This window comes from Pteropus medius, unplaced genomic scaffold (genome assembly GCF_902729225.1).
Source record: "Pteropus medius unplaced genomic scaffold, Ma_sr-lr_union100, whole genome shotgun sequence".
Taxonomy (NCBI): Eukaryota; Metazoa; Chordata; class Mammalia; order Chiroptera; family Pteropodidae; genus Pteropus; species Pteropus medius.
The window spans coordinates 3,628,168-3,653,390 of record NW_024344371.1 but is presented as its reverse complement, the minus strand read 5'-3'; the positions used below and the strand labels follow the sequence as shown (position 1 = coordinate 3,653,390).

The following is a 25,223-nucleotide window of genomic DNA, read 5'->3' as shown; positions in this document are numbered from 1 at the left end:
TTAAAAATAGTAATAAAACATGCTCAGTGCTACATGTCGATGTAGACTTACTGAGTAGCTGACTGAGATTCTGGTACGGTTGCTTTTAGTTTTTATAACTATTCTATGATTTTAACTAAAATCCTACCTCTGAACATTTAGGCCAAAACAGCTAAAAGATTACTCTCTTAAGAAATATCTACCAGAACCCTTTTTTAAAACTTAATTTGAAATAATTCCAGACTTACAGAAAAGTTGCAAGAATAATGTATTAGTTTTCTACTGCTGTTGTAACAAATAACCACAAATTTAGGCTCACTAGGCTAAAGTCAAGGTACAGGCAGGCTGCGTTACTTCCGGAGACTCTAAAGGAGAATCCTGCCTTTTCTATCTCCTGGAAGCCACCTGCATTAATTGGCTCATAGCTCCTACTTACATCCTCAAAGCCAGCAGTATAGCATCTTTAAATCTCTTTTTACCACCAATTCTCCTGACTCCTTCTTTCACTTTTAAGGATGTCTGTAATTATAGTAAGCCTACTTGGATAATCCAGGATAATCTTCTCCTTCTCAAGACCCTGCAAAGTCCCTTTTGCCACATTAGTTAGCATATTTACAGGTTAGGTTTAGGACATGGACAATCTTTTGGGAGTAGGGGACACATTTCTGCTACCACAAATAGTATAAAGAATTATTGTATATCCTTCATCTATAGTCCTCAAATGTTAACATTTTACCACATTTCTTTTCCTTTCTCTCTCTGCATATACATATTATTTTTTTTTCTGAATCCTTTGAGAGTATATTACAGACACGATGTCTTTTTACCTCTAAATACTCGGTATATATTTCCTAAGAAGCTCATTTTCTTATATAATTACCATAAAATTGATCCAAATCAGAAAATTAACATTGGTTAATTTTAAATTTTAAAATTTAAATTTTAAATTTAAAAAAAAACACTATTAGCTAATCTACAGATTTATTTCAAATTTTACCAGTTGTCACAATAATGTCGCTTCATTGCAAAAGAAAATCCCGGCTCATATACTGCAGCTCATATCATGTCTCTTTAGTCTCCTTTAATCCGAAACTATTCCCCATTCTTTTTTTAATGACATGGATAAATTTTAAGAGTACAAGTCAGTTATTTTGAAAAATGTCCCTCACTTTGGGTTCGTTTGATGTTTTCTGATGATTAGATTCAGATTATGCACTTTTGGCAGAAATACCTCAGAGGTAAATTGTGTTATTTTCAATGCATTCTATCACCAGACACCAGAAACTTTTGCTGAATCTGAATTTCAGCCTCACTTTAATAACAGCAGGGCCTAACATGTATTTAATTCTTACTCTATGTCTGGATCTGTGCTAAACACTCTCTATATATTATCTATCAATTTATCTTATTTGTTTTTACTACAACTGAACAAGAATTCAGACAACTGGTGTGATAAAGATCCAGAATTTGAACCCCTCATCTTTTCTACTCCAAATGCCATGCTCTTTCCACTTCATTTATAATAAAGGGCGTTATTAACTTTTCATATTTAAAGTTGACCAAGACGGCCTTAATGTTCCCCTCAGCTTGACTAAACTTCAGATAGTTCTTCCTGACTATAGGCCCCTGATCCCACTTTTCTTAGAGCATTTACTTTAAAAAACTTGCGATTTTTTTGCATGAATCTTTTTTTCTGACCCTTTGAAATGTAAATGTTGTACAGTCTCTTGCCAGGTTTATAATCTAGGAAAGTCTTTCTCAAGGACCTGGGAGCCATCCCTTTGAAATGTAATCATCAAGCAAAACAGCTCTCCCGTCTCCCAGTCTCTGAGGGAGGATGGAGCCTAACTTCAATAAGTGCCAGTTAGCAAACACATTGACTGGCCTCTCCACCAATGTTCTCCAGTACTTTCCCTAATTCACCATAGCATTTAAAAACTCCCCCCTTTGTTTCAGTGCAGTAGTCTTGAATAAAGTCTTCTTGTCCAGTGCGAGAAGTTTATGTGAAAAAATAATTTTAATTTCTTAAAGTCAAGTACCCTCCCAACAAGTATAAAGTAATTAAGCAACGACAAGTATAGCAGTTTTAGTTATTATTTTTAATGACTCCTTAATCCCATACTGTTTGAAAGCTCTCACTTTGATATAGCCATGGTCTTGTTTTGAAAATTATACCTTCCTGTTTTGTCATTAAAATAAACACCTAAGATTGCCTGCTACCTAATTTCTAGGAATAGCTAGCTATTCGCGTAAAATAATGGGCCCTGCCAAGTTAGTAGCAAGTGATACTTTCTTGCTTAATCCCTAAAACATTTCCCCTTCTTTGCTTAAAAAATTGGGTTTCTGTCCTCTGCAAAGAAAAGAGTTCTATTAATGTTCTTATTACTTAAAATGCATCTCTACTCCTCTCTCGGAATGTAAGACCTTTGTTTGGAGGTATATGTTAGAGTGTTTTGGCTCTCCAGAAACTTTACAGCACATATTGAGATTTAGATTTCTACATTGTTATAGAACAGAGTTTGTCCACTCGGCACTAGCAGAATCAAATGCTAAACATCAAGAACTATAATGGAGAAATATTGGCTGTTTTACTGATGAGTGGCATCATCCAGGAGAACAGGAAGCTATCGCTTGGAACCAAAACTCCCGATCATATGTAGGTTACCCATAATATAGGACAAAATCACAAGACTCTGTGGGTTAGGAAGTAGGGGTCATGCTGGGAGCTGATTGGTCAAAAGTGAGGCGTGTGTGTGTGTGTGTGTAATCAAAGACTTAGATTAACTCCGTTATGTATCATAACACTCTTGTGTCATAGACATTATTATTGTTTATGATTTATAGATAAGGAAACTGAGATACTCAAAGGTTAAATAACTTGCCCAAAGTCACATAGCAATAGAGCTATAGAGCTGTGATTCAAATGCAGGCAGTTTGGCTCAAATCTGTGCCCTTACTCACTATACCACACTGCCTCTCAGTTATGTAGGATGTATGTATGTATGTATCTACACATCCGTATATCTTATGAGTGTGCTATCTGCTATATATATTGTTGGGGAGGAAAATTTTCCTCCTACCCTTATAGGCTCTTTGGCTGGTCTAATAATTATGACATAAAACAGATTAATAGGAGAAAAATAAAATGTTAATTTTGTACGTACAGGAGCCCCATAAAAATATGAGACCCAAGAGCAAGTCAGGAAGTTGAGGCTAATATGCCATCCCAAACTAAGGAATTGAATAGGGCCTGGAGCTTCCAAGAGTAGGAGGGTAATTCACAGGATAATAAGAACAGACGTTTTGGTAATTAGAGATTTGTCCTGCCATACAGATAGGTCATTCAGATAAAAGTTATCTCTAGTAATATTCTCTTTTTGAGCTAAGCTCCCTATCTGTACTATTTTAGGTAGTTAAGGGAGAGGTAAAATTTTTTCTTGAGTCTGCTGGGTTTCAATTGCCTTCAGCTTAAAACAATCTACACGTCACAGTGATACATTTTGAGAAGGCTTGTTCTGAACTGCTTCAATATATTTTCCCTTTTGTTTGTATGATTATTACAGTAACTAGAGATAACGTTTGTCTTAGAACAGATATTTGTATCATTAAAGGACTGATATCATTGACATTGTACTGTACCTTCTTATCCACCTTAGCAGCATGCTTTGCCATAGAATCTCAGTAAACATTTACTATTTTACCTTTTTCTGATACCCATACATAGGTAATTTTAGTGGTGATTTTGAATTTATAGAAGTTCTTCAATCTGCAAATATCCTTGCATCTAAAATTTAAGCTGTTTTTATTGGGGGGTAGGGGTAATGATTCTCACAGTGCTATTATTTATGCAGGAGTTATTTACTTCTAGATTAAAATGAAGTATCTATTATATGACCCAATTGTTCTATTTCTGAAACCACTTTGCATTTAGATATACTCTGTTTAGAGTCCACTGTACATAATTTAAGACATTTAGGTTTAGATGGGCCCTGGGCTGTATCTGAAAGAGAAAAAAAGACAAGTAAAACCACTTTTTAAAAAGCGAGTGAGTTAAATTTCTGGATGTGTTATGAAAATAAAATTGTCTGTGGCTTTCTTTCCACAAAAGATAGAACCCTAAGTGCTTGGCTCAAAAAAGTATTTATGTATGCAACATCTCCTCTACCCTCTGCCCCACCCCACACACACACCTTGTTTTCAGATTTGAAGTCATAGTCAAGGCTATTTTTTGTTTGCGGAATGATAATAACAATGGAGAATAAATTCTTTTTCATTATTGGGTCATGTTAGATGTTCCTAATATTCTTCATACTTCACCTTCTAGGAAAGAGTCACTGTTTTTAAATAAGAAAGCAGTGAGATTCTTATCTGTACATTGACAAGAAATTCAATTAGTATCAGATTTTTCAATGACTGATGATTTGCATTCACTTCAACATAGCCTCAAGCCATAAACTTCATTCACAATACACACCTGAGGGCTTGCAGTAGGTAGAGACTCTGTCATCATTACTGATGGTTCTATGTCTAAATAGAAATTATACTTTTATCCTATTCCTAGCTCCCCTGCTCAAAAAAAAAAAAAAAAAAAAAAAAAAAAAAAAAAAAAAAAAAAAAAAAAAAAAAAAAAAGAAAGAAAGAAAGAAAGAAAGAAAAGAAAAAGAAGAAGTCTTCCCATAAATGATTTGGAATTATCTATGTGCATTCTTATAAGAGAAAATTAGAAAAATTAGAACCAGTGACCTTCTGGGTAAAGTGTACAAAGAGATTTAGTTTACTTTTTATCTGGACTTTGAGGGTAACATTTGTACATATGTGTTGTACGTGTGTTTTTCTTCACAGTTTGTTTTAATTAGATGATATAAAGGAAACATGTTTTTCAATGTTCTAAGAAAACAAAATGAAAAAAAAAAAACAGATTTGCCTTAAATTTGGTAAGCGATTTCCAACATTTCGTAGTGGTGCTCAAAATAAGTGGTCACAGACATATTTAAATGTGCTTCTGTTTTATTCTCTTTCTTGCTGTCTCTCAGCTATATATGAAACTGTTATCTCTTTCCTATTTTCTTAGTACATTGGTTTTATCTCTATTATATCCCTCTTGGTTCTTTTTTTTCTTCTGGTATATAATTAAATTTCATGAAATAAATATGGATTCATTCTGCTGAATGTTAATATGTTGAACTCTGCTATTAGCTCTGGTCATTTGGGGAATGTTGTAAAAGTCTTTTGGAATTTTCCCAGAACTAATAGGATTCTGAAAAGAAAAATCCATCAATTTACTTCCCAAGTTCGCTTGTTGTTGGTTTCTTGATGAAAGAATGTGACCTTTTCTTGATGAACTGGGCATTGATCAGATTCAGAGTTGAGGGGCCTGACTGGAAACTCAGGGTCCACATGACAAGCAGATGTGAAGCAAATATCTAGTTTTTATTCTCAGAATCCACTGCACTGTTCTTATTCTATGAGGCTTGATTTCACCTTCTTATCCTCTCCTGTCACTTAGGAAGGGAACTACCTCAACACATGTGAGATTTGGGGCACTAGAAGACACTGTACTTTTAATACAGCAATGCCATTTACATAATTTCCTTTCCCACTTAGGAAGTTTTCTCTTCCGTCTCAGTGAAATTTGCATCTCAACCTTTCTTTGTTGTAAGTGCCTCCAAAAACCCTTCAATCACAGTATTTCTGAATACATAAAAGTTATGATTTGACTTTCCCATTGCCTGTTTATCCATTGGATTAGTAATTTTCATTAACCTCGGGAATTTAAGGAGGCAAAGCTCCTGACTAAGAATAGATCTTTATCATGAAATCAAATTATCAGATGAAACATTAATTAGGATTTGCACTGCTGATCAAAGAAACAGCCAGGGGATTATGTGGCAAAAAAAGAAACTCAGAATCCACCCACTGCCAATGGATGGATTTTTTCTGTGATGCTTTTGTGCATACTAAAGCAAGTTTTGGGATATGTGGCCCACTAATAAACTAGAAATATGAATCTGTTATTTTTAAGTGAGCCTACCAAATTCATTATTTGAGTCATTCTAATGAGAAATATGAAAGATATCCAAATAAAATAAATCCTAAAAGACCTGTAAACTTATTTAATTTTATCTGATAGCACTAACTGTTCCTTTATTTCAGCCTATGAAATCATTCATTACAAACGGGGCTTATGAAGGATAAGACAGCAAAGGAAGGCAGTCCAAGTAAGCTTGTAAGATTTAGCATGGACCAGGGCCCAAAGAAGGGGTAAATCTCTGCATTAGCTTTTCCAGGGATAAGCACACAAAAAATAAAAGACTAAAGTTAGGTCAGAGATATCAGCTTTTGGTCTAAAATCTGCTGTGCCCGCCTGTGCAGCTTTGGCCAGCTGCTGGTACTGAACATCTAGTGACAGATTCAGTCCCTCAGCCAGTGCAAACCACTTCTGTCATCAGACTCATTTTCTCCTACCGACAGTGGGTTTGTAATTAGCCCATGATCTCAAGCTAGTGTGATCTCCCTGGAACTCATTTCATTTATTCAACTAATATTGGTCGATCACCTTTATATGCCAGTTGCCTTGAGAAGTTCTGGAGCAACAACAGTGTAAAACATACTTACTGTTCTTTCTTTTAAAGAGTTTACAGTTCAGTGGATAGATCAAAACTTAATTTTGATAAAATATGGTAAGTGCTTTGTCAGAGGTAAATATGACAAAGGATGCAATAGGACTACAAAGGATACCAGAGCCAGTTTTGGAGGAGGGGGTCAGGGAAGACTTTCAGGGACTTTAAAATGTTTGTCTGGAGCCTAGAGAGTATGAATAAACTCTGTGGCAGGGAAGTACACTGCAAGGTTAATAAGGTCGGCAGAGGCTAAATCAGGAAGGTCCTTCTGCTTCACACTAAAGAGGTCAGACTTCACCCTTAGAGCAACAGAGAATAAATGGAAGGTGTTAAAGCGCAGGAATGACATGACCAGATGGGCATTTTAGAAATAACTCCGAGTTCACTGTGGAGCATGGTGTGGAGCCAAACAAGGCTGAAGGCAATCATCTAGTCTAGATACCTCAAAAGCCTGAGCTTGAGGATAGCAGAGAGAATGGGACAATTTCAGGAGCCATTAAGGAGAAAGAATTATAAGCTTCAGAGATTGATTGGATAAGAGCAGGGAAAAGTTAATGAGATGTAGAAGCAAAGGATAACACTCAAGTTTCTTGACTGGGCAAATGGGTAAATGGTGCAACATTTTCCTGAAACAAAGATTACATGAAAAGTGGGTTTTATGAAAGCAGTGTATGTTAAACTCAACTTTATATATATTTAGTGTTAGGTGTTTGCAGACATCCAAATGGAGCTGTCCATCATGCAGTGGTTACACAAGTCTGGATCTCAGGTTGAAATTGTGGACATTTGGGTGTATATCAACATAGAGATGGTGAGTGCAATCCTGAGGATTGAGAATAAAAATAGGAGAAAACCGAACGGATGTGCAGAGAAAGATAAGCACATCTCAGGAAAATGAGCTGCATCTTCTTCCACTCTCCTTTCCTATGTGCCCTCTCTGTATGATTTATCTCTGTCCTAGTTCCTGCTTCCCACTGCAGTTCCCTGCTGAAATGATAGCCCTACTCTAAATCCTAAGATCATTTTGTTGATACTCAAAAAAAGTTTTTAAGACCTGATTTAACAACCCTGTTTTTAGAGACTGGGCACTTTTCCTTTATCGCCAGCTAGTGGCTGGAGTCCTGCCTGCTACAGTCCAGTCATTTTGTCCCGGGCTGAAACTACTTCCAAGCTCTTTCCAAAATCTCCTGGTGTTTGGTCCCTTCCATGTACCAGATTAGACTCATCGGATATGAATACCATTTCGGATTAAACTCAAGGCCGTCATGTTTCCTTGGTCCATTGGGCACCTCCTTTTTGTATTAAGCTTATTTGAATTTTGGAGTTAGACAAATCTCAGTTCAGAATCTGATGTTGCCACTTAATAACTTTGTGACCTTTAGCAACTTACCTTTTCTGAACTTCATTTTCTATATCTATAAATGGATTAATAATTCCTACTTACCAAGGCTATTCTGAGTACTGAATAAGAACATGCCCATAAGTTCCTGGCACTTCTCTATAAATTAATACATTTTACTTCTTTCTGTATGTTCCCCCGCTTGAGTGTAAGTAATGTGAGAGCAGTATAACACAGTGGAAATAACATCTGCATGTACTCAATGCTTAAATGTTTATATTTTTAGAGTCCTAAAATGGGTTTCAAATTACTTTACTTCTGTATGAGTGATTTGACTTATGCCAGTTCTCTTTTCGAGCTTTGGTTTTCTCATTTGTAAAATAAGGGTAATGATACTTGTGTTATTTACTTCACAGTTGTCATGAACCTCAAAGATAATGCATATAACGGCACTTTGAAAACTAGAGAGTTCTTTTAAAATATAAATATTATCTTAAGCACTCTGCTTTAGTCATAGGAAATATTATTAACAAATTTTCTTTTTGATATTGGTATGTGGACTTATCAGACATTACAAACTTATAACCAGACAGTATTAATTTATTGCTATTTAATTGTTTGACTTGCCTACAAAAAGTCTCACTTGCGAAGAGGCTCAGAGGATTAAATTTTTTTATTGCTGTGAGTCTTGATTAGTCCATAAACTTTTTATTGAGCACTTACTCAGTGAAGGCACTGTGCTTGACACTAGGAATACAGGAAGGAAATATCTAATAATTAACTTTAAGTTTGCATCCTAGAATGAAGATAGTCAATAAATAATTACTATATCAATCGATAAAGTTTGTAGATTTAGTAGATATGTGCCCAGTCAAGGCTGAGGAAATCAGGGAAATCTTAGAGGAGGTGATAGCATGTTGGGAATTGAAGGCTGATTAGAAGTTAGCCAGGTGACCATTTATGAGTGGAAGTGGAGGTTCTTGGGGATACTCCAGGCAGAAGGAGTGGCACAAACAAAGACAAAGGAAGTGACACGTTTGAGAAATCAATAGGATTTTAATATAATTTGTTTACATTTGTTTGTGGATGGAGAATGGTGGGAGGGAGAAGCAAGAGTAGGTCCAGAGACTGAAAAATAGGTAGAGAATAGCCATATATGGAAGTCGTGCCATTGAAATATAAGTACTAGCTCCAAATGATGAGAATAAAATTCACCCTGGCTATTCTTTGGAGTAGAGCAACACGGGTGGCAGGGAAGGCAGTGGGAGGCAGTGAGTATTATTTCAATGGCCCAGGTAAGAAGTAATAAGGCCCTAATTTAAAGTAATGACAGTGGGAAAGGAGAGGCAGTGCAGAGTCAAGCTTTATTACAGGAGAAAACTTTATCACCGATTGGACATGGCAGGTGAGGGGGAAGGAAAATTTTAAGATTATATTATAATATTCTGACTTGTACAAGAGAAGAAGGGTGTCATGCTATTTGAAAAGCTAGAGGATTACAAAAGAAAAAAAAGCGATACTACTGGTCAGAAGAAGTGGTGAAGAAAAGATCAGGAAGTATATTCAGTTTCACACATCTAGAGTTGGTAGGTAATAAGCCCAGAGAACAATCTTTATCACGGGGCATCTCCAAAAATAAGAGACACCTTTCCCCTAGATACTCTAGATACTTTCCGCTAGATACTCTAGCGTCCCTTCTCTCCCTCATCTCTCAGCTCATAACCACCTCTGTGATTAGTAGCTGTAGAGAATCTGAAATTCCTCTTATATATTGATAAAAATCCAGAAAAAATCCCTGAAAATATATTGACTCAAGTCGATTGTTTGATATTTTAAATTCTGGTAAAGGGAGGAAACTCAAGACTCTTAAAACAAAACATGACAATTGGTAACCATAAATGAATCATTGAAAAAGCTATTAATCCTAATTCTGTTAGGATTAAGTTTCTCTCCTTCTTTTATAATCTTTCTGGTCATAGAACATTGTCTGTTTAATTTTTTCATGTTGTTATTTCAGAAGTCCTAGCATAGTCTATCTCAAGGCCTCTTAAAACTATCCTAATCTGAAATCATTGAATCATCATCATCATCACCATCATCATCACTTATCTATCATTTAGTATGTGCCAAGTTTAAGCACTTTAAATACATAAATTCATTTAATGATCATATTCTATGACAACATTATGGAGACTTTCTTAATTTTATAAATTAAAAAAACCAAGGCATGGGAAAGTTAAATGACTCCCAATGTCACATAGAGAGTAAGTAGAAGAGCCAGATTTCAAATCCAGGCAGTCTGGGACCAGAGGGCATATATTTAACCATCCCACTATGAAAGATGTGAATTATAGGTCAAGGGTCTTTGTGATACTAGGTAAAATTGGAAGCTCTGGGGCATGATTCTTGCCTGCAGATTCGTATTATACATAGATATATATTTAAAATATCATATGACATGATATAAAATATATAATATATAATATCATATATGAGACATATTAATTCAACAATATATTAAAATTGAATATCTTAAAAATATAAAAGCAAAATTCTCCTCAGCTGAGAATTTAAAAAATAAAATCACATATCTCACAGTTTGAGTTCATAGTCCAGTCTGGCTTAGGACCTTAGCCAGATGTGCCTAAGTTTGAATGCTTACGAGTTAAGTGACTAAGGACCAGTTCATTTCTATGAGGTTATCTTTGTGAGATTCATTTACTAGTCTATAAAGTAAATATAACATAACATTTCTTATAGAGATATGGTAAGGATTCAGTAAGAGAACGTACCTGAAATACTCAGCCCACATTTGTATCTCACTTACTGTGTGCCATCACTGTTTTCAGCACTTTACATATATGAATTCATTTAATCCTCCCAACAAGCTAATGAGGGAAGAACTATTTTTATCATCATTCCCATTTTACAGGTGAGGAAACTGAGAGTGAAGGAGATCAACTTGTAGGAAGTTATACAGGTAGTAACTGGGCAGTTTAGGCTGGCCTGGCTTTCAAGTCTCTGCTCTCAATCACCTTGCTATGCTGCTGCTCTAAGCACAGAACATGGCTATACTGAGACCATCATCTTCCTGCCTAAGTGGGTGTGGTGCTTTTTGTATGCCAAGTGATTTCATATCCCTCTTCTGATAAGATAGGAATAGCTCCTGAAACTCTATAGATAACAGATTAATAAGGAAAAAAATCAGTGAAAAGGAGGAATAAAAGATTTAAAAAGGGAGCTATGAAAGGAAAGATCTCCCACCTTGACAAGTGACTGGAAGTCATCCCTCTCCAAGAACGTATACAGGCTGTCTTCGTGACAGAACTAGATGTAGGGACCCAATCTACTGCTGATCTTAGATAGTTATTATTTTAAAGAGCCATTAACCCAAAATAAAAATGTTAGGATCTAGCTCAAGTAACAAAACTCTCTATTAGATAAAAAGTCAAACCTGGTTTTCTTTCAGTGCCAAATTGGGGTATAGAGCAATGTAAAACAACTTAGGAATGATGTCTGATGCCCCCTTTCTGGCCATGTGACAGTCAGTCACTTTACTTCTTAGTTTATGCAATTCCCAGGACTGCTATATGGAGTAGAGATAATGCTCTTAAATACCTAAAACCAGAATTAGCACTCAGTAAACGGTGGCTACAGTCTAGTATTTCAAAAAGCCACTAAACTTTCTTAGAAAAATCTAATCCTTAATACTTCCTTTCCTGTCCATATTTATCATTGATCTTCCTATTTTAAGGCCAATGATCATACTCCATTTTGAAATCTAATTTCTCAGAAGGTTCAAACAATATTATCATCCACTATGAATTTGAGCAGTCCCTCTTTATACTTTGCTGACATTTTGGGTTGAATTAATTTCATTACAGCAGCACATCTTTCTCCTCTCAGCACTTATCTACACAATTGAGAATTATGGACCACACAAACCAGGTCAATGGAAAATTCTAATTATGTTCAGCTATCTTCTTCATACACCTTCCTTTGTAATGCAGTAACTCAAGATATTATCTGTAGTCACCATCTCAGAACTGGTAAGTAACTCAGTCTATCCATAACCCAACCCTCTACCCTTACGCCGTTTAGAGAAAAAAAAATACAGTTCGCTACCATCATTCATTTAACATCATGTGTAGGAATATAACATCTTCTAGGATTTGACCTTTTCAGCGATCGAACTACTGAAAACAGAATGCCGTAAACAGAATGATGTCATTTATTTCCAAAGACTATAGATCTACTAGAGTGATGAGAAAATAATAATAAAAGTGAGATATTTCATGGCAAATTAAGGACTGTAATCTGCAAGTTATAACTGCAAGTGCCCTGGCGAGTGTTCTGGGGCAAATGGAAATGGGTTCACTATTCAAACAGCTAAGGGGTGAACCTTCCCAGAATGTCCTATGTCGCTGTTTAAGAGCTTTCCTAAGTAAAAGCCTATGGTGCCTTATGTAGAATGTATTTCAAGAAAATAAAATGTTTAAATCCATTGACTGAAAATGATCTTCATACATAAAATGAAATCTGATCAGTTTACAGCCTGACATGAACAGAACTCCCAATTTAGACACCTCCAAATTCAGTGCAACAAACACTGCCAGCCACCAAAGGAACTGGAGAAATCAAAGCTCCTCTAAATCTTCCTTCCATGACACATAAAAGATTCAGCAGAGGAGAGGTCAAAGAATATGAGGGGGAAAAAGGTATAAAAGAGAAGGAAAATAGCTGATTTCTTTTTTATTCTTTTCTTTCTTTTCCTTTTCTTTCTTTTTTTTCTTTTTCTTTCTTTCTTCCTTTTTTTTTTAAGTATGAAGGAACAGAATCTAATTATTCTTTTATGCAGACAATCTCTTTGGCTGTACACATGAATAAGAGCACTCAAGGCAGCAACATTTTTCTTATAATTAGAAGAAATTATGATGTCTCTCTTGAAAGGCAGAATTTTCCTTATCATGAAAAACAGTGTTCTTTATCATCCTTACTTTTTATTAGAGCCTTCAAAATGAGGTTTTCTTGAGCCTCTTGAAATAAATCCATTCCACTTTGAACTGCCGGAACTAACTATTAAAATGTGGTCTGATTCATCCTGAGAAATGGCCACATGCCCACTTGCCTGGGATAATAATGACTGCTAGGTGAGTTATAAAGAACACTGAATTCCTTTATTCTACAACCTGAACTGTCCTTAGATGAAAAATGTATTGATCACTTTTTTTAATAGGCTGGCATGTCTCATCTTCACATTCATTTATTTATTTTTCAACGAGTATATATTAAGTGTCGTTATGAGCAAGACATTGGGCAAGGGGCTAAATTTGCTGTGGCTGCTATGGAAATTAAGTTAAATGAAATGCCACACATAAAGAGAAGATAGTCATCAAAAAAATTAAGGGAATTTTTTTTTTAGATAGATTTTGAGAGCATTCAGAAGCTAACAATGTTTTTAAATTTCATGTCAGCTCTTCACAGGCCATAGATTACACTACTCTAGATTGTTATTGGCAACTAATGAAAATATTGACACCAGGGATCCAAAATCATAGTGCAGTAGCTGATCTGCTCTCCTTTACATTTAATTGTAAATTATTGGAATTGTCAGCCTGCCTTCTATCAGATAGTAAGTGTTTGGAGAGAAGAGGCTATGTTCTATGTATTCCTATAGCTTTAACCATCTAATCACCATAGTGAGTGCTTAGAAATAATTTAAAAATGAATAACTAATGTCTTCTTTGTCTCACCTTATATCTTATACATCTACTATATTCAATTTATTTAAACTCAAATCTTTATTGACCTCAGCAACATACAAGACTCTGTGCTACATGCTCCAGAAAAAAACAGAGATGAGCAAAACATTGTCTATCTTCAGAAAGGGCTAACGGGAAATATAAAATAAATGTAAGCTAACTCCAATAAAGGCAAAAATTTAGGTTTTAAGGGTAGCAGTAAACACACAAAATTTGAACATGTCCATCAACAGCCATAAGAACTATATCATGAGCTATTTCACTTTTCCCATGTAATTATAAACAAATAGGTAAAAGACAACATGGACAATCAACATCAAAAATAATAAATATCTACCATGACTACACCACAGGCCCATGCACGTGAGCTATAAATGTGTCATGAAAAGTTTTTACAGCTCAAATTCAGGGATGGAACAAATTTGGCGAGGAAACAGGAATGGCTTTCTTAGGGAGACATTATTTTAAATGGGCCCACAAGGATGAGTAGAATGTCATCAAAAAAATATAGGAGAATAATATTACATGTGGAAAAAAAGAAAACTACTACCACAAAAATTTAGAAAGGAATGTGGAGGAAGGGCTTAGTGCCTTGTATTGTCAGTTTGGCCAGAAGGTTGTAGTGGAAGATTGATAGGACTCTATCAAAGCTGGAGTCTCAGAGACTGAACTACCATTGAACCTACCAAGAAACAAATATTCGTGCCTAAATTTTCTATGGAAGCACCTGCATGACACCAGCAGACATGGTCAAAGACCCAGATGGGTCTCTTTATAAGGAAAGAGTTTGAGTCTATTGTCTCATGTTTCTTGCATTCTTCATAAATAGGAAAATTGAGGTTATATACTAAGTGCTCACTAATTATTCATTGACAGACTATTGAGGATTATAAAATATCCTAGACTTCAGCTATAAACTAAAAATAATAATTACATAGCCTTCTCTGATACTTACACATTAGTGCAAGAAGCAGAGCTTTTTAACTCCCAACAACCATATCAGACAGGCACCTGATCAAAGTGTATGCAAATGGTTTGGGAAAAGTTTAATATTTTTTCCCAAATTGCTGTTTGTGTAAAGATATTCAGAAATGTGTGATTTTATCATACAGTTAAGAAAGCTGGCATACTTTAAGAATATAAAGTATATTATCCTATCCCACCTATTAATTAGCTATACTCTAGTATTTATTTATATACTATTCAAGACATGTATATTGACCAGCAATTATGAGTCGGGCTCTAAATGAAGTTGAGGTGATTGTGAAAATAACTGAGATAGGATTCCTGTTAATACAGTTTCAGAATTTTAGGTGCCAAAAAAAGGAACAATAGAAGAGATTTTGCCACTAAGGAGATATCAATTCTTTTCCCAAATACTGCCACTGATAACATTGAAACTAGGTAATTACTTATTTTTAACAATCTTAGTCTGATAGGTCAAATATTCTTTTAGACAAATTATCTATTTAGCCAGTTAGTATTTTATTAAAACATTTATTTATTTTGTAATAAGAAAAACAGCAATATTTTAAAATTATAATGTAGTTATTGGGTCTGAATGATAAAAATAAACAATTTGGTTAAAATATCTAAAGAAATATTTTAATAAAACATTCAATGGAAATATGTGGAGACGAATGATTTTAAAAATCCCAATTCCATGGTCCTCAATAAATGTCATCCTCGAACACACACACATTATTGTTAAATCACAGGAATAATTAAGAAAAAAGGCTAATTTACATTGTGTTTATTTTACAGCAATTTGAAATAAATCCAGCCTGTAATTGATCTGATAGTTTACTTTCAAATCTAAGAATTTAAAAATCACACTGGTTGACCATGTCTTCATGACCACCAAGAATGAAGATGTTTTTAGAATCCTAAATGACCGTTTCAAATATTCTCTTCCGACTTTTAATGGTCTGAGTTCTCCATGTGGCAATACATATAAGCCACATATATGCCTAATTCCTTTAATCTCTTTTTCAAAATGCCTGTCAGGTCTGGTGCAGAATGAATGATATTTAATTAACCCACAGGGTAAGTTTCTTCTGTCATAATTTCAGTGCAGGTAAGAAGAGTGTTTGAGAATGCCATTGTTTCTTGCTATATCATTTCACACCCACAACTTAGAGATTTCAACGAAGGGTCTATACAGTTCACCCTTTTGGGCAAATGGCTGGATCATAAGGAGTTAACATAGTTTAAGACTTGAAAGAGAAAAATGTTTCTGGCAAAAAAGGCTTACAGCAAAATAATGAGTGCCAAGGTTGAAGCTGCTCTTTCTTGCTTTAGTCCTAGAGCTGCATTATTCACAACTGCCAATCAGCTAATCTGAAAAGAATTTGTTCTTTACTGCATTTCTCCTTTATTGCTCCCACCCTACTGGTCTGGTGTACATTGCCTCCAGCTAGAAGGGTTTAGAAATAGCTCCTAAACAGACAACAAATGCTGGTCTGTGAATCGAAGGGCAGTAGACACTGTGGAGAGAAAAGACTTTTGCTCAACCCCATTTCCTTTTCACATTTAGCCTTTGCTACTGCAGTCCTGAAAAAGCTCAAGCTACTGCAGAAGGAGAAATTGCCTGTCAATTTCTGAAAATTCAACAGAATTTTTACTGAAGATTCGGGGTGTAGGACTAGTTGCAGCTCCCTGAGATATTGGTAGTGGAAAAAAAAGAAAAAACAACTTTTTAATTCTACATGAAATGAATTTCAAAAAATTCTGTGGCCATTGCCTAACCTGAGCACCACTACATGTGACATGAGGGAATCAGACATCGTAATTCACAGTTAAAAATAAAAAGCCCTACAGATGAAGATGAGATCCACATTCTGCAAATTACCCCTACGTTGATTTTGCAGTATCCTTACAAATGCTCGCCATGCTGTTATGCCAAATGTGTGCATGTGAGCATGAGCAATGTTAGTAGACATATAAAAATAGATGTATGTATAAATAATTGGAGATGTACCTTTTAACGGAGCAAGGAGTAGTATCTTGGCAAATTCGATTAATGCCTGAGGGTACTTTTTTTCTCCTTGGTATGCTCAGGAAGCATCAGTTAAGAATGTTCAAATTTATGTAGGTCTACTGGGGAGTAATTATCACTCAGTGCATTAGCAGTGAAAAATCAGAGATTGTTGCCAGCTTTCCACACTTCCAAAGCAAAGCTAAATATTCTCCCAGATTGAGTCAAATGGTCTTTGTTAATTTCTTTCACTAATTCATTCTTGCAAATGCAGGAGTGACACTGGCTGCTTTTGCAGATATTTCTATTCTGTGGAAAACACGGCTGTGAGAAGTTCTTCATTCTTAACCAGAAATTGCTGTGCGCTCCAGACGGGCACATACCCAGCAGATGTCTAACTAGTAGGCTCACAGGTAGGCCAAGGAGGTATAGATTAGGCCTGAGCTGGTTTCCTTTTGCTGTTGTTAGTTCTTGAGCTGAAGTGTAGAGAGCCACTCAGATTACTGGCACAAGCTGGGGTGGATGGTCAATATGGTTAACTCAGATGCATGTGCTATTATACCTCTAAGCCCACATCAATCCAACACTGGAGTTTCACTGCCAGCCCTAGCATCACTGCCAGCCCCTGTATTCCATCCCTCAACAGAGCCCCGTAAGCTGCCAAACCAACTCTTTTTTCATTGCTTCCCTGGCACACACACCCAGGCCTCATTCCTGCCCTTACCTTAAACCTACTTCCTGCTACTCCACTAACTCCATCTACTCTGTCATTTCAACCTGCTAGGAAGTAGTGGGAGCACAAGGCCATTACATGGTAAGTGGCACTGCAGACCATGGGTCATGGTACAAAGCCAGAAACAACTCAGTCACAAGTCGACCAAGCCACAGTGCATCCCTGAGGAAAAGAACAAGAGTCTACATGAGTGCAGCATTCAGTTGTTGTTACAAAGAAAACTAGTTGAATCATTTAAGAGACCCAATGGTCCTAAAACATCATAAAAGTTATGTCATTTTATTGTTTGGTCAGAGACAGTTCATTTGTTAAGACACCACCGAGAATGCAATAAATGCATCATTTTATTCCCCTGAAAGAATCTGCCTCCCTTGCCACCATGGAGATGTATACATATTGCCATATAATGTGACTTTGTTAGAAATGAAGGGTATCCATGTGACTGAAGTGCACACGCATACAGGTCTGTCTATAAATGCTATACCTAGAAAGACAGAGAGGGAGAGGAGAAGGGGCAGGGGTAGGGGAGACAGCTTGAGAGCACAAGCGTGCGCACTGCGCTAAAAGGGAAAAAAAATCCAAAGGACTCACTGCAATGCAGTTTTACATACAGACCTGTAGGAGCAACTGGAATGTTATTAGACCATAAAAGCACATCAGGCTGATTTATGGTTTCTGATCAAGGTTTCTGTGAAAATTACTCTGCATCACCGGCTCAAGGTGACTGCTACCATTAATGTGTGGAAAATAAATGAGATGGGGAGGCTGATAGCGGAGGAAGGGAAGGAAGCGCTGAGGCAGTTTATACAGCACAGGTTCCCCATTTTGTTTTACAGTGCAGAGAAGCCTGTCATCAAAATGATTGCTGTGGGGCAGGAAAGGCAATTCTTGGTAATTAGATCTTATGGCATGTAGCTGGTGCTTTCATGTAGAGAATGTACCACGAGAGGAGGATGAATGCCTGCTTTCTGCATACTGTCTTTTCTGTTTTCTACTCATGTTCAGATACCATAGTTTAAATTTAGAAGAGAAAACATTGTAATTCTGTTTTCCTGACTCTATTTATATCTAATAGTTTTCATCTCCCCCAAATAAATAATCTTCCAAATTTGAGAGTTTCCAAGAGAATGGATGTCTAGAAATATTTTTATATTATCCGATTGCCACAAAAGATTTCCGCTGGCCTTTCCATTCCTGTCCTGTTTATAATTCATCATTGAAGCATCTCATAGATGAAATGCCCTGCTGCTTGTTTCAATGTAAACAAATACCGTATATCCCAAGATTTTCATATACGATAATTGTTGCACAAGGTATAAAGCTATTTGATTGAAAAAATGCCCTCTCTTCCTCCTTTTTTTCTTTGCTCTTTTTGTCATTGCAAACTCTGGTTGAGAATTTGCTTATATTGGGTATCACCGTATTGTCTTAGAGTTGGAAATTCGAATCTATTTCAGAATTTTGACTCTATATGCAGGTAGAGAACCCCACATTTCAGAATGCTGGAGATGAAATCGAGTAGATTAAAAGATTTTTAAATCTTTCTACTGCATCCCTTTCCCTAGCTCTTAAAACTTGCCCTCTGGTGCTTCCATGTAATATTCCACATCTGGAACAAGCTGATGTCTGCTCTCACAGCTGGCTTCTGCTGTGGTGATAGCCATTAAGAGACATGGCTTCAAGGAAACCCACAGGCCAGAGAACACTCAATCTAGCCAAGAAAGAATGGAGACCTGTGTTCCCCTCATTCTATATTTTAAAGTAAGTTTTTCATCTCAGTGACACATCCCACTCTAAATGCCAATCTTTATATTATAGCAAGGATACACCGAGACTTTTACCCCTACCTACACACATGCACACATACCCTGGAATATTAACTGGGACAAATATTAAACATTGGTACTTCTTATACATGCTGTCAAAGATTCTGTTTCAATAGTTCAAACACAGTCACCACCCTACCCCCCAAATATAGACTACAGAAAGGTTTAATTGAAGCAAGGGATTCTAATATCCATGTTGCATTTTAAATGCTTCAAAGACGCTTTCACTTACATCATGTCATGTGATTGTCACAACAATGCCAAGAGATCACTAAGACTGTCATTATGATTCCCATCTTACATGTGGAAATGCAAGCTCAGAGAAGTTAGGTGTTTTGCCTGAGATTATTTCATTCACAGTAGTGGAGCCAGCTCTCATTTCCCTTACCTTCATCTAGGCGGGCTACACTAGTTTAAAAAAAAAATCATTGTTCTAGGAGAAACAGACTGCTGTTCTTGTAGTGGCTCTGCTATGAAAAAGAGGCAAAATACTAGGCAAGGCTCCTGACTTCCTGGCTTCTTTGGTTTGCTCAATTTTATGGGGACTAGAAATTTTCTATGGCACCTTCTAGGACTTTTTTTTTTTCAGAAATGTTCCTCATGAACTACACTATTTAGGGATGAATAACCAGTCACTATCAACACCTTGGAAACAAAGAAAGAGTCTACCTTCCCGGTTAGTGCCTCTCCCATCTCCAACACATGTATACACACATGTGTGGCCTCAGACACACACACAAACACCATTCTGTTTGAAAGAGAAAATTGTAGGACAAGAGAGAAACCAGCAATTCTTAGGTGTACATGGACAACCTAAAATGCCTGTTCCATTTTAACATTAAAATATAGCTCTGAAAATAATTATTACTAAACTCCATATAGAGAAAAGAGCACATCTAGAGGTTCCAGAGGGACGTGTGCCAAAGTAGAGCGTCATTTGAAATGTTGCCAGATTGCTATTGCTTGATGGCGATGGCACAAGCTGAATGGATCTAATATATCTCCCCTCATACGGGGTCATTCCCCCATTATGCAGCTTCATTTAATTTGGCAGAGGCTACCTTTTATAGCTAAAGATTCTACAATTTGCTAGTTTCTTTAGTTTCCAAAAAAGAAAAAAGGATTATTTAGTTGATCTTCAGAACGATTCATTTATAAACTCAAAGATAATGACAGGGTATTTGGAATTCAGCCATCTACGAGGATATGGAAATGGGTTGGGAGACACACCTTCTTGCTTTGAAAAACAAATGCTCTTCTTGAGAGATAGAGAGTCGATTGGTCATGGGTCTTTCCCCCTCCAAAAAAATCTATTTTAGAAATCTGTCCCCTTCATGACCTCAGTACAGTTTATTCGATTTCTATGGCCTGTTTCAGCTATGAAACTTGACTGGTGTCTTAGTAACTGCACTAAACTTGGTGGAGAATTTCAAGTTCCAGATGTGGTAAAATCCCTTCTCCAATTCTAATCGCCTGACTAAAAGCCTCAGCATCTCCAACTCCCTGTTCCCCTTCCTGCCTCCTAAAAAGTGAACTATTTAAGGACCAAAAGAAAACCAGAAATATTATCAATAAAAAGGACTAACTTTCGGTCACACAGAAAATATTTGGGAAGGCCTCAGGGTGCGACCACACCAATATTCACAACGAGGTGAAAGGAAAAGCACGGTGCACACCAATGTCAGCCAGTTACCCTCAGGATTGTTCTCAGTGGGTTAGAATCAACTGCTTTTGCTAATAATAATGAACACTACTTATCTGACTTCCCACAAAAAGCACTAAAATCTACTCCTTGGCTGAAAGAACCACACAAGTGTCCTGGTGACACACATATGTGTGTGTTTTAGAGGAACGAGTGAGTCACAGGGGGGATAGCAAGAGATAGAAAGAAAGGGACCACCTTTCTTTCCAGCAAAACTTCAGCTATCTACTTTCCCTTGCCTGCAGACAAGAAGCAGAGTAGTAGCTAAACTGCTTAAATCATTATTCTTCATAGTGCACAGACATTATCTCCCTCCATAGAAATCCTGCCTTTTCTTTCAGATAACTGGCTAGAAATAAAATGCCACACTTTCTCTCCTCAAAGAAAACACATGGTAGGCGTGTTTAAATTTAGGGCAATGGATGGAAACAATTTGCCTCTCAGCCCTTAAAGCCCAAATCCCCAGGCCCATACATTTCCTCAGAGAATCAGTGCTTACACAATGGCTTCATGTTTTGGCGGTTTTGCTGTAAAAGTACCCAGCAATTTTTTTTAAGTACTATAATTTTGAAAATTTCCATTTATTCCAGAAGATATCATTTGGTGGCCAATCAGACAAAAGAAGCAAGGAGAATGACAAAGCTCTTCAATAAGCAGATCAGAATCTTTCCAAACTTTACGTGATAAACACAGTTTACCCCAAGTAAGGTTTCATTTTCCTTGTGTCCCTTACTCAGTTTAGTAAGCCTTTACAGAAACTTTTCTAGCTATGTAGCTCTTGTGTATGTCTCAAAACACACCCTCTTATACAGAGTATAAAACAACTTATCACTATTAACCATTTTTCAGGACAACCTATTGTGGCAGCTTATGAATGCTGAAGGTTGTTTTGATATGGAAATTAAACTTTACTTTTCTTCCTTTGTTTCAGAAGTTTAATTTTAGAATTAAGTGATCCTTGCCTTCAAGGAGAAGGAAATCTATTTTTGGCTGATTAACTTTGGTTATGAAGATTCAACAAGATTTGTTGCAAAAGAACCTGAGGAATGGTGATGTATCATGGAAAAGGCAAAAGAGAAGGAATCTGGGTATTTACTAAATATGCTGAACAAAAGCAGAGAGGAAAGGAGCTTCCCTGTCAACCTAAAATGAGATTCGTCTAGTTCAGGAAAGGACAGGAGAGAGAGAGAGAGAGAGAGAGAGAGAGCGCGCGCGCTGTGGTTTATCTAGGAAAATAGGCAGCCTCAGTTGTTGTCCATTTCACAAGTGTGACCTGTAGGGAGCATTGCATCCAGAAGCTGTCCAGGCACTACATCAATCCAGCAGATTACCCAGCTGTCCCATGCGACAGGTGTCAAGCTTGTGTCCTGTCTATCATTTCTCTTTACTTCTAAACAACTTACTCAGAGGTGGCCCAGCTGGAATGATGCTTGTCCAGGTCCATGAATGTGCTGGTTCTCCGTTAGACTTATCCTGTGTGAACTCCCACCATTCTCCACACACACCATTGGGACCATGACCACCTGAGTGCTCAAGACAAGAAGCATGGGGTCATGACACACAGAAAGACAGCAATGAATGGAACCAGATAGAAACCCACTTAAGCTAAGGCAGTGCTTTCTTCTCTCAGGGAAGATAAATTTTAGAATTTACAGGGATTCCAGCCCATTAGTCAAGGTAGGAGAACTGGTTGGGGTTGGAGAACCAAGAATGTTTACTTGCCTAAAGAGTCTGCTGTGCATACCTGCATTGGAAACCCACTGTCATATTAGGTTGAATCATATAAAATTTCAAATGTTCAACCATTTTGGCCTACTAAAATGGCAATTTTGTGTTGTCCGACATAATCATAGAATATCTGGGGACTTGAGAAGCCAGCCAAGGATGGCTGCAGAGGTTCTATATAAGAAAGACTTAGATGTGTTATTCTGATGGAGGAGGGAGGAGATGTGTAAGGAACTTACAATGAAACTGCAGTTGCTTCGCAAATACACTAATTTTACTTAGATTAAACATTTGTTTAGAATTTTCCCTTCCTCGTTTTCCTCTTATCATCTTTGTCAATGCCATTGATCCCAACCAGTCAGATAGCTTTTTCTATCACATACATGACTAAAAGCATGAATTTGCCCTTTTTTTAGATTTGGCTCTTTTTTTCTATATACCTCCTCTTCTTCTACCATAATGACTTTAACTATCACACTAAGATCTGAGATTCCCAAACAACATATATGCTGCCTATCTTCCTCAAACATATTCCTTCAGTCTTAAAAAAACAACAACAACAACAAAAAAAAAAAAAACAATTTTATCATTCAGCTCAACATATCCCATTCTAAACTCTCTAGTTTCTCACTTTATTACAGCAGAGAGTAGTTCAATGCAAGCCTCATTCATGGCTCTCAAATTCATTTTTTTCTGAGCTAGGTAACTGATTGGGTAGAGCTGTGTTCCAATTGCTCACGTCACTCCTTTCCTAGTCACCCAAGTGCAGAACTTCAAGTCACTTCTAATTTCTCATTCGCCATCCCCTGCACCTTGTTATGAAGTTCTGAATCACTCTTCTTCCACAAATCTCTCTCTCTTTTTAAATTAATTTAGCAATAGTAAGTGCTTTCTATGTGCCATTCTCATTACTAGTTGTTCCTATCCATTTTCTAATTCCCCTGAATGCTGCCGCAATTCAAGTCCTTATTACCTTCTGTTTGGATTTCTGTATTGCTTTCCCAATTGTTTATCTTTATAGCAAACCATCTTCTATACTGCTGCCAAATTAGGATTTTTTAAATCATTTTTATATTTTATGAATCTGACCCAAAGATGAATAATTGTTGAACAAATAATATGGAGGAAAAAAAGAGGAAGAAAAATGGGAACTGGTATGAGGCTGGTCACCAAAAGCAAGACTGAATACCACAGTTACTGGGTATTCACAGCATCCATGGTGTCCCAAGGTCATGGCAGGCTCCCTCAGGATTCAGGCATAGATAGTACAAGAGTTTCCGAGAGGAGCAATCAGGTTCGTGATCTGATACATTAGAAACAAAAATGGGAACGACAGGGTAACTCCAGAGGTCATGAAGGGTGGCCAGTGCTAATCTCCACTGGATTTAGAGGTAAAGATGCTGAGTCTGTTGAAATATTCCCTGCTTTTTTTTTTTTTCGTCTGGTAGGAGAACTTGGGCAAGGTTGCATTTTGAAGGAAGAAGTTAAGTAGGTCCAGTTTTGTGAAACTAGGAAATAATGCAGAGGCTGATAATCCTATTATTTCTCTGCTCAAAAACACTCACTGGCTCTTTATTGCCTTTAACTCTCAACGAAATCCTCACCATGTCCCTCAACCTCCCTTTCTAGCTTTGCCTTAAACAATTCCCTACATATACCTAGTAATCCATCCAACCTTCAAAATGCCTACACTTTTCATGCCTTCATGAGTCTCTCCCTGAAAAACTCTTATTTCTTCATCTGTGCCTGCAAAATACTATCTACCATTCAAGTGCTGATTCAGATCCCATCTCCTCCTGAAAGTATTACTGAATCATATAGAAAGATTGAATTGCTTCTTCCTTGGGACTTTGCACTTCTCACAATGCATGCCTTGTTGAAACTAAATTCTAAGTATCTATCTATCTAAATGCCTGCACATGGTATGCAGAAAACATACAATGATTTCCTTTTTTTTGTATTTGACATTATAGTATGGACATTCTGCACTCATCTAGCCACTTCTATAAAATTATAAGCATTTTTTTTTTTCCAAACAGAGATCATATAGTAACTGACTGATCCTTAATGGTGCCTACCATAATGCCTCGTACAAAACAGGCCTCGGTCAAGATTTACATAATTTATTAAGTTATCTAATTATATATTAAATTGTGTAGCTCAAGTATTGAGCTTTCTCTAGACAGTGAATCAAGATGAATTGATATTAATGTTCACATTTAAATAACAAAGCCCCAAACCCCCACCTGCTGAAAGAAGTGGGGGTATTCTCTGGAGCTCTACTACACCAATGTTTCTGAGAATCTCCAACAGTACTGACATATGTCTATGAATCTGTCTCGATGGCCACTGAATGTGATTGCTTTCCAGTAAGAATTAGGCAGCCCAGGCACCACTGCTACACTAAGGAGCCATTCAAGGCTGGAATTCTCCTAATTCTACTGCTGCCATTGTCATAACTGGGAGACCAGAAATCTTTCTTATTGCTTTTTGAAGTGAGAAGGAGAAACCTTTTCTGCATTATACTTAACTGATGTGAGCAGAGGTGGGAGTGAGAGTG

The 25,223-nt window shown here is 36.8% G+C and overlaps 1 long non-coding RNA gene across 1 annotated transcript in view; it reads right to left on the bottom strand.

Annotated features, from left to right (window-relative positions):
* LOC120608548 (uncharacterized) overlaps window positions 1-25,223 on the bottom strand; it is a 59,541-nt gene that overhangs the window by 12,847 nt on the left and 21,471 nt on the right. The window contains exon 4 of the long non-coding RNA XR_005654418.1: window positions 22,342-22,461. This is a non-coding gene — a long non-coding RNA (uncharacterized LOC120608548). The remainder of the gene's footprint in view (window positions 1-22,341; window positions 22,462-25,223) is intronic.